The following is a 10,526-nucleotide window of genomic DNA, read 5'->3' on the forward strand; positions in this document are numbered from 1 at the left end:
TGTTTTAACTGGCTCTAGCCCTTCGATACCTCATTCATCTTTACATAATGAAATTTTATCAAGGTTCTTAAAATGTTTTTTTTTTTTTTTCTTTCTATCTTTTGCAACCGACTTACAAATATGTGCCTGCTCACTTGTACCGCTCGAAGTTACAAAGTGTTTTCAACCATCCATTTAGCCGCATGCGTTGCATCGAGAATCTAATATCGCTGCTGTAGACGTAGGGAAGGCGTGAGACCTATTTTAATGAAAATGAAACGAAAGTTTTTAAACATTTCTCCTTTTTTTTTTTTCAATACCTTCTGCTGGCTGCGAGCCGTTAAACTAAGAGCAACCAAGCTGATCGATTTATTTAGTCTATTGTGACAAACACACACACACACACACACACATACGGACATATTCCTTTCGTGCTATTTGATTGTCTTTCTTTTTTTACATTATTGTGACTCTCTGTATTGATATATAGATATAGAGGATATAGATGAATCGGAACATCAATGAGGAGATCATTTTTCATTTCGAAAATTTTGATTGCAATCAATGCTTTTATAAACATGAATATTTATCCCCATACTGGATATACTGTACATATATTACTTACATACTTTTAAACGTATACATATGTACGTAGGAACTTAATGATTTTTGCACAGGTGCAAAGATTTACAAAAATTTTCTCTTTTTTTTTTTTTGTTTTTTTTTTTTTTTTCTTATTATAAATATTACTTATAAATATGTATATGAAATAAAAACGAATGTATATCAATCTTAAATGTAACTTAAATGTTTATATACATAAATTGTACAAAATAAATTTTTATTAACACAACTTAATTATATGCATATATATAAGAATTTATAAATGGGCTTTACTTAATTTTTGTTTTTTATTCCTTTTGTCTTTTTGTAAATATAAAATAATTAGCGATTTGTGTAAATTTACTAAGAGTCTGATACTAAATTTAATTTTTGTTAAGTTCTTATTTCTTTTTCTCTAATATATTCTTTATTCTCTCTTTTTTTATATATATATATATATATACATATATATATATTAAAAATTTTGTGACATACTTATTAGAAAATTGAAAAGAAATTTTTAGTTATTCAAAAAAAAAAAACAAAAAAACAAGAAAATAAAAAAAAAGAAGAAAGGAGAACGTCGGGTCTTTATCTATACGATGATATTTTAAAATCCAATAGTGTCTTCTTGTAGTAAATAAATTTAATTTATGCAAACTTTTACGTCATATCTCGTGTTATAAAAGAAGGCTTTTAGCCTGTTTTAAGAGTTCTCTGCACCCAGCTGATAAGAAGAAGAATCTGAGAAAAAACATTTTTCCATATTTTTATAAAATATTTTTATATTTTTAAAAGATAAACATACGTGTTAATGTTGACTTTTTTTTTTTTTTTTTTTTTTTGTTAATGTAATATCGAGAAGTATGCATATTATGGATATAGTGCACAATACTTTTAAGTAGTAAGCAATAGTGAGACATTTAGGAATGCTGGGTGGATTCTCAACTGTCACCTTTCCTCGTAATTTCCAAAGACTTTATCGAATTCACAGATAAAACTTAAAAAAAAAAAAAAAAATGAAAACGATGTAGTGAGCCAAAGCTCACCGTTACCCTAAACTTTGTCGCTGTGATGGATGCCTGTTGATGATCCAAATTCCCTATGACTGATTTATTTTTCGCCATAAAAGATTACGAATTATACCATTTCGGCATGTACAGCCTTACGTTTCATTAAAATGCTTAAATAGGTTGGGATAAAAAAAAATAGATTTGCGTTGTCCAAATTTGTTTTTATATCAAAATTTCTATTGTGAGCGAATTTGCATCGAAAAATAATGAAAATTCAACCCCTTTACCATCTAAAGTACGTACGGAATTTTATTTCGCAAGAGAATCACTCTCCACTCCCCATTACTACATTCGATGCAAAGATTTCACATCAATTTACAATTGCGAAATACTTCAACTAAGCGATTTTCTAAAAATTCAACAATCTTCATATATCCCCGTTATATGGGGAGTTGTCCGATTGGTATCATTTTCAATAACATTCGTCCTCGAGTCAAAACACGTCAGTATACCACATTTCATACGAATATCTCAAAAATAAGACGGAAGGATAGACAAGCTTGGATCGATCCATGGTGTGTGTGATCCCGAGTCGGTCGATATAATAGAAACTGAATCTATATCAAGTTGTTCTGCTTGTTGCATACGGCCGCACAAACCGAATATTTCCTTATACTATTATTAGTAACGAAGAGTATGAAAGCCTGAAAGTTCTCACGATCTGTTCGCAAGAACTAAGACAAGGCAATAATTGTCGTAGCCGATTTAGCCTGAGAAATGAATTCTAAAACTAAAGTCTTAAAGCATTAGCATCGAAGGCTATCGACTTGGCCTTAGCTTTATATCTACCGGAATAAATCTTTATAATCGTTTATGAAAATCTATTTAACGTTCCTTGGTTCCAATCATATCCAAATAATAGTTCAAGTAGTAGTAGTAGTAGTACATGTCCCATTTAAGGAGGTGACAGGCTGAGCAGAGGTGAACTCAAGAACTTGAATAAGGAATTTAATCCTTTCTCTTCACTTCGCTTCTTCTTCTCTTTTAATATCTACATTTCATTTTTCTTAATAGAATTTGGTGCAGAAATACATTTACAATAGAAGCAATTGTGCGCATATATGGAACTGATTTGTCCGAATTTCGCTTTAATAATGGCTGGCTAATGTTGGTCGTATTTTGTTTTCTAATTTCTTTTTATACTATTTTTCCAACTTTTTCTTTCGCACTTAAGTATGATTTGAAAAAATGAATTTAAAAAAAATGAATATATAACGAGTAAGGTATTTAAAGTTAAATAATGGACGCAAGGAATTTTTTTCTTTTTTTCTAATTATAAATATTAATATTAATTGTATACATAAAAATGTATTAAATAATGTAACTAAAAATGATGTACACAAAAAACAAAAAAAAAAAAAAAAAATAAAAAAAAAAATGAAAATTTTTTTAAAAAAAAAAAAAAAAAATTAAGTAAAATAAATGTAATCAACAACGTTTATATAAATAACGTACGTATAAGTATGTTTGAAAAAAAAAAAAAACGAAACTTAATTGAATTGATCTTAAGTTGAATATTTAAAAAAAAAATAAAAAAATAATGATAGGAAAAATGATATAAAAAAATTGATTAAACAATTACTATTATTAAAAAATAAATGAAAAGTAGTAATAACAATAACGATAATTATTATTATTATTATTATTATTATTATTACGAGTAATGGTTAAAATAAGTATTTTAGTGTTAATTAACTACAGTTTACGCATATTATACAGATATAAATAGACATATACCAACATACACGTACATACATGCACATATACAAATATATAAAACAAAAACAAAAAAAAAAAAACGAAAAAAAAAAATAAATAAATATATACATATACATATATATAAGGTTATAAACACACAAACACACACATATATACACATATACACAACACACACACACACACACACAAATATACTATATAAATACTTAAATCACTTAAAAAAATCTACACAAAAGCGGTAAATAAAACAATGGTAAAACTAAAATAATTAGAACAACAACAACAACAATAACCACAAAACATTTTTAACATCATGAATGCGTGCGTATGATGTGATGAATGAAATTATATTGAAATAAAATTAATAAATCTAAAATTATAATAAAAATAATTATGATATGTCTTTAATTACTCCGATCAGTAGCGTTCGCCTAAAAAGGCAAACTCATAAAAAATAAAAGGAATAAATCGATTTTTTATACCCTACAGCACTTATGGCGCTCGGATATACACAGTATCGAGCCGAAGCTGAGATAGATATATCACTTCATTATTCTGAATTGTTCGGTATCACTTTCTGTCCATGTGTCCATTTTTCGTGTTCAACACCTATACGTCGCACTTTTTAAAGGTAGATTTTGACGAAATTCAGCGCACTCAACTGTTTTGGACAAATGACGAGCACAAATGAACATTGGCTCGGATCGGAGCACTTTTTCGATCACATCCGCTCCAAAGCTTCACATTGAAAAATCTTTTTATGTGAATATGTACCTATAGGGAGACTTGGGATATTAAAATGGTGGACTGTGACCGATAACAGCACTTTTTTTGTGCTTTATTCTATAAATAAAAACAGTAACGAACCTATAAATATAGGTCGACATGACTAGACTCGTGTACTCGTGTTATAATTGTCCTCTTGCCTGTCTTGCAGGGAAAGAAAAGGATAATATGTCGTTACGCGTTTAATCGAAGAAAGTTTATCGTAAATTGCAACTTTTTTATAAAAACAAATAATTCCCAATAAGTATACAAATTAATTAAAAATATATATGCTTGAGGCATATATCCCGAATGTTGAAGTGAAAATGTCCGATTCTGTCTGATAGTAGTATAAATGTTGCAGAATTTCATAAAATATAGATTTTTTCCACTTTTAAAAATCTATTGCTCTCACAGGTCGCTGGAGCATTAAATATATTCACGGTGTTCCGTCAGATGGAAGGCCATGCCATACAAATGTTCTTATCTTGGAAGTAAAGAGTCGTCTTCCCTATTGCCGATTGGGGCACTGAACCTTCACCAGCGTTTACCCTCCTAATACATACTTTGTAAAGACTTGTGGGAGAAAATTTCTTTTTGAACTGTTATTTTTTTTGTAGAAGGCAGCGTTTCATTGAAGATGGGGCAACAGCGACTGCGAACATTTAAAATTCTGAGGGAGGGATTTTAGCGACCTAAGTTTCTTTATTAATAAAGTTTTAAAATAATCGAATTAAACTTTGCTCATTCAAGTGCACATATATGATCTGAGCAGCAGTTAATTGCCCGCGTTTAATGCATAAAGTGCAAAAGAAAGCATAGGCAATGAAGAGAAGGACGAAAAATGACGAGCGTAAATTATGATGACCAGGATTCAACAAAGCTAAAGATAAAAATTGCAAAAACAGCAATGCTGGTAATAGAGGACATAACTAATAAAAAAAAAAAAAAAACCGGAAAAGGATGAAAAAGAGAAGCGAGGGAGAGAAATGGATTACAAGGAAACGTGTGCAAAACATTGGTAACAACAAACAAAATCTCCGGTGAAAGAAGTTGTCAACTATTAACGAAATTGAATGCATTCACGTTCTTCAAGTTTGGCTTTGGCTTGATTTCAACTTTTTAATAATCTCTCTCTCTCTCTCTCTCACTGCTCTACAACCGCTACTCTGTAGTACTCTTAGTACTTACAAAAAAAAAAAAAAAAAACTAAAATTAGTATAAATGTGGATAATATATATATAATATGCGTATACTATATGCTTCTAATTAATAAAAAAACAACTTATAGAGGGCCACAGCACACCGTTAATCACACCTTGTTCCGGTTTGCTAAATACAGTTATTCATATAACAACTTTTCATAATACGGAATTATATGAGAAGTGGCCAAAAAAAATTTGACCCGACAGCGTCGTCCTTGGGCCAACACATGTCATTGTACAAAAAAACAAGACTGACATATAGGGACTGACAAGCGCAGATGGTTTCAGGATCACTTTCAGTGTAAAAATGTCGCGCTTTCTCAAGTCCTTCTAGATTTTGTGTACAAAATTTTGTACACAAACTCACTATAGCCCCGTACCAAAGGTAGCTTGCAAAGGTAGACTATAAAAACGACAGGTGGGTTGCCGACTATAAAAATGACAGTTTTCCTTCAATTTTTTCTTCTATGACGGATAGTCCCTTTTGCGTTCAACTCAGTAACTCGCCTGTTGTTGATTTGTTGACTCGCAAAGTATTTTATTATTTAAATAAAAACTCAAACAACTAAAATACTTACAAATAATCTTCGAAAGATAATAATTTGGAGACTACAGATATGCTTTTAAGGAAGCGGCTTTTTACCGAACAAAGAAGTTTGAAATCGCATATCCACGACAACCGCGTGAACGGCGACAAACCGCTAACAGTGAGCACAGCAAACTTAAAGAAATAAAAGGAAGAACACGTAAGGACGCTATAGTCGGGCAAGGCCGACTATTACATGTCTTACACGACTTCGCTTAATTAGTAATACATCAAAAATTATTCATTATTTTTACGTAAATGCACAATTTTAATGAAAGCTCTCTCTTAGTGGAGGGTATTAAAACGTCAACGTGGTCTTTATTTAGCAAACTTAATTTATTTATCAAAGATTTTATTATTGTTTAGTTGCTTCCGTCATAACAAACCACAAGTTAGACTTTGCCGTCGTAGAAGGATGCGCTTGGATGAGAACCCTAGAAAATAGGTCTATATGATCCGGATTCCTTATGGACTAGTATGAAAAATTTCAACTTTTCGGCATGTAAAGACTTATTGTTCGTCAGAGTCCTTATATGGGTTGGGAACCAAGACATGGATCTACGCGGTCCAAATTCGGTAACGCCAATTTTCATGTTAATAACTTTTCATCAAGAAGTATCGAAAATTAGGCCCTTTTACTTTTTATTCAGTATTCATGGGAAGGCGTTCCGATCCAAAGTTTTCACATCTAAATAAAATGCCCAAATACTATTTACTAAGCGTTTTTTGTCGCGAAATTTTAAAAATTATAATATTTTTCCCTATTTATTTATTTATCGGAGTACACCTCAGACACCTCAAATTGATTCCTTTGTCATGGGCTCTACCGAAGCACAGGTTAGGCAGATGATCCTCAGCCAAGGTAATCAATAGTAATAAAATCATTTAGTCCCTGCTTCTGGGTGTTAGCAATGGAACGGTATATCTCTATTATAGCCTCCGTTTTTGAGTATGAGTAAAATAAATATCTGGACGTACGATGTTTTTTCGATTTTCGTGCGTAACACTGGCTGTGGTAAAGGATGGAGAACCGGTTCGACAGTAAGGGAATCATAGAAAAACCAATTATCTCAATAATTGCAAATTCGGACCCTTCTTTATAATCGAATTGTTCTTAAGTATAGCTGTAGGACCTTCCTAAACAAAAATCTTTATGAGCCTACATCACATATCACATACATCTCGGCGAATTTGGAGCGGTGGTAACAATCATCTGGATGAAGGGAATGCATAAGAATAAGCTAGAAACGAAACAACCCCTAAAAGCCAGATGAGTACGTGCACATGTATCAGACATATGAAAAAGATAGGAAATGTTTATGAAATAAGTACAAATGCCTCGTGTGTGAATTGTGTATAGAAAAAAAAAATAAAAAAATGCATATGCAAAAGAAATAAATAAGTAAACGAAGAAGGGAAGGGAAAGGTTTCGCATCGGTCAAGCAACAGCGAATGTACACTTGAAAAGAAGACCTACACCTACACCTTCTCAGTCTCAGATATAAAAAAAGCGTATAAACCATTAAGCAGAAACAAAGAATCTAATGGAGAAAATTTAAGACTAATATTAAATATGTATTGAATGCTTTGGAAGACCGACCGTCTAACAATTTTAAACTTTAATATCGAAGGTGTATAGTGAAGCTATTGAAAGTGTATAATAGTGAACTATGTTACATGAGACTGAGAGTAAAAAAATTTTAAGATTGACAAAGACAGAAAAATCTATTGAATTAAAGCAACAAAAAAGATGAATAGTAAGCCGACGGGGCAAGTGAAACGTTCTACTCCGATATTGTTTTGCAGCAATAGAGGCTTACATTTGCGTTGCATTAAATCTTCAAGCACTGAGGGAAACTCCACTCCATCATCTTCAAATATTCCGTTTAATACAAAAGTGGAGGACAATTTGTCCTATTCGGTAACATTTTGCGATCTAGAAAGATGGCTTCGTCCAGCTGTCATCGAATGAGAAGAATAGCAAGTGGATATTAAGGTTCGTATAGCATGCAAGTCCTGGTGGTATCACGATGGTTTTTCCAACGTTCTGGCGCCAAAGAAGTTTTAAGAAAAGTATAATAAATAATTTACACTTCAGTAGGTATGTAAATATGAAACCGGAATTTCCCCATAGATGGCCCTAGCTGTCACTCGAGTTAACGTCAAACGCCATTGACGCCATTTTCTTGTCGCCATCTGACAAAGTCTTTCTCAACCTACAACCATACACGAGCATAGCATATAACGGCATAGTTTGTCATAGCATTGAACATGTCGAACTTTGTGCCCGGAAACTATCATTTGCGAACAGCATTGATTTTTTGTTACCATTTGAAGAAAAGTGCTGCAGAATCGCATCGAATGCTGCTCGAAGCGTACGGTGAGCATGCTCTGGGTAAGTCACAGTGCTTTGAGTGGTTTAAAAAATTCAAAAATGGCGATTTCGATGTGAGGAACGAAGAACGTGGAAGACCATCGAAAAAGTTTGAAGATAGCGAATTGCAAGCACTGTTGGATGAGAACGATGCTCAGACGCAACAACAGCTCGCGCGTCAATTAAATGTGACGCGAGAAGCAATCTCCGTACGTTTGAAAGCAATGGGAAAAATTCAGAAGATGGGAAAATGGGTTCCACATGAATTGAATGAAGGAAAGCAAGAAAACCGAACGCCCGCTAAACGCTTAAGAATAAAAATAACAAAAAAAAAGAAAAATCATAACTAAATAAGTAAACGCAAAAACTATAAGGTGTACTTACGATTAGAGATCACTTGTCCACATTTTGGAAATATCTAAACAAATATATACAACGTCACAAAGTAATTATATCCGAATGACGATAGTGTTTTACTACTTGTATCATTTTTTTTCTTTGGGGAAAACCTACCTTCCAGTTATTAATTTCGATGGTGCTCGCTGGTGCCGCTTTTGCATTTGACTTTTTCATATCGCACTGCAATTCAAACTAAGATTGAGATTTTCCAAGATTATGTGGCCGTTTTGGATACCATTCAACCTTGATACCGGATAGTCAACCCAGATTATATGCGGCAACTTTTCGATTTTTAATTCGCTTTCAATCTCAATACTATCCAAGAGAATGGCAGTGAGAATTTCTTCTGAGGTTAAGTGATGCTCTTAAGGATCGCGTTTTTTATTCCCTACGGCATTTACATCATAAATTAAAAATCTTCAAATGAAAATTCCCAGCCTAGAATTAGTGAATATGTAAAATTGATCGATGATAGTTCTCTTTATAACTTCATTTGGAAGAGCTTCGTACTTAGATGTGGAAGTAGAATCGTTTCCTCTCTCACACAAGTATCGCTTTATGGATTTGAAAACTACGAGTTTCATTACTATAAAAAATTTATTATTATTATTATTATTATTATAAACTTAGCCAGAGAATAAATTCTAAGACTAAAGTCTTAAAAGCACTAGCATCTAAGGCTTTCGGCTTTATTAAAAACTCTACCGCACTTGAGATGTGAACCCACGACCATTGAGTTGGTAGTCGAGAAGTTTGCCTACTCGGCCACTCAGGCGGCAATATAAAAAATTTAATTACAGAACAGCAGTACAAACTTCTGGCAAGTTATTTACGGTATTACCGATCCCTCCTCTATGCCTTTCAGATAGTTTCAACCAATTTTTTATATCGGAAACGATGTCTTTCGTTTTTAAGTTCGCTTATTTTTTTTCCTACTCCAGTTTTTTAAACTCTAACCAAGTTTCTAAAATAGCAATTTTTGTAGAAATAAAAAAGAAAAAATAAATAATTCCAAAAGCACAGAAATATTAATTTACAAAACAAATTGATTGAATGTATTCATATTGTCAATATTTTTATTCATTTATCTCATCTACCTCAAGTTAACTTATATCTGTATATGAGCGGGGCTTTATATGTACTATATCTAGCGCATCTACAGGCACTTATCACACTTTTTTTTTTACCTATGATCACGTCTTTCACGATCCGAACAATATAGATCCCATTGATACGCAAAAAGAAGTATTGCGCCTATTGTAAAATGGAAGAAGAAAGAAGTAAATGAGCGAACTTCGAATTGGGTCTAAAAAAAGGAGAAGTAAATGAGCGAACCTCGAATTTGGTCAAAAAAAAAAAGGGAAGTAATAATAATGATATGGGCGTCTATGTAGATATTTTAGAAACAATATTGAAATCTCGGTTTGATATTGTACATATGAACAGTCACACTTATATTCCACTCAGATGCTGCGTCGTTACACAAACGGGCTAACAGGGTAAGATTGAATTAAATTTCTTTAACTATACGGCCCTCTCCATCATTGATTGGTTTCGCTTGATGTTCGTCTATTTTCAAATTCTAGCTCTATAAAAATAAAAAGAATCCATTGCAATCAAAACCAGCATACGCTTTAGGTCGAATAAAACAGCGAGCACTATATATGGGATTCGTAAGTACTAGTCTTCACTGAAGGACGAATGTAAGTCTGCAAGTTTGGTCGTTATGTGCTGAATAGAGTGGTGCACCTATCTTATCTTAGTTTCATTTTCTTCCTCGCTGGCCATAACCACGTGAACCAATCACGTAAATATTAGTTTGA

Source organism: Glossina fuscipes, unplaced genomic scaffold (genome assembly GCF_014805625.2).
Source record: "Glossina fuscipes isolate IAEA_lab_2018 unplaced genomic scaffold, Yale_Gfus_2 112, whole genome shotgun sequence".
NCBI lineage: Eukaryota > Metazoa > Arthropoda > Insecta > Diptera > Glossinidae > Glossina > Glossina fuscipes.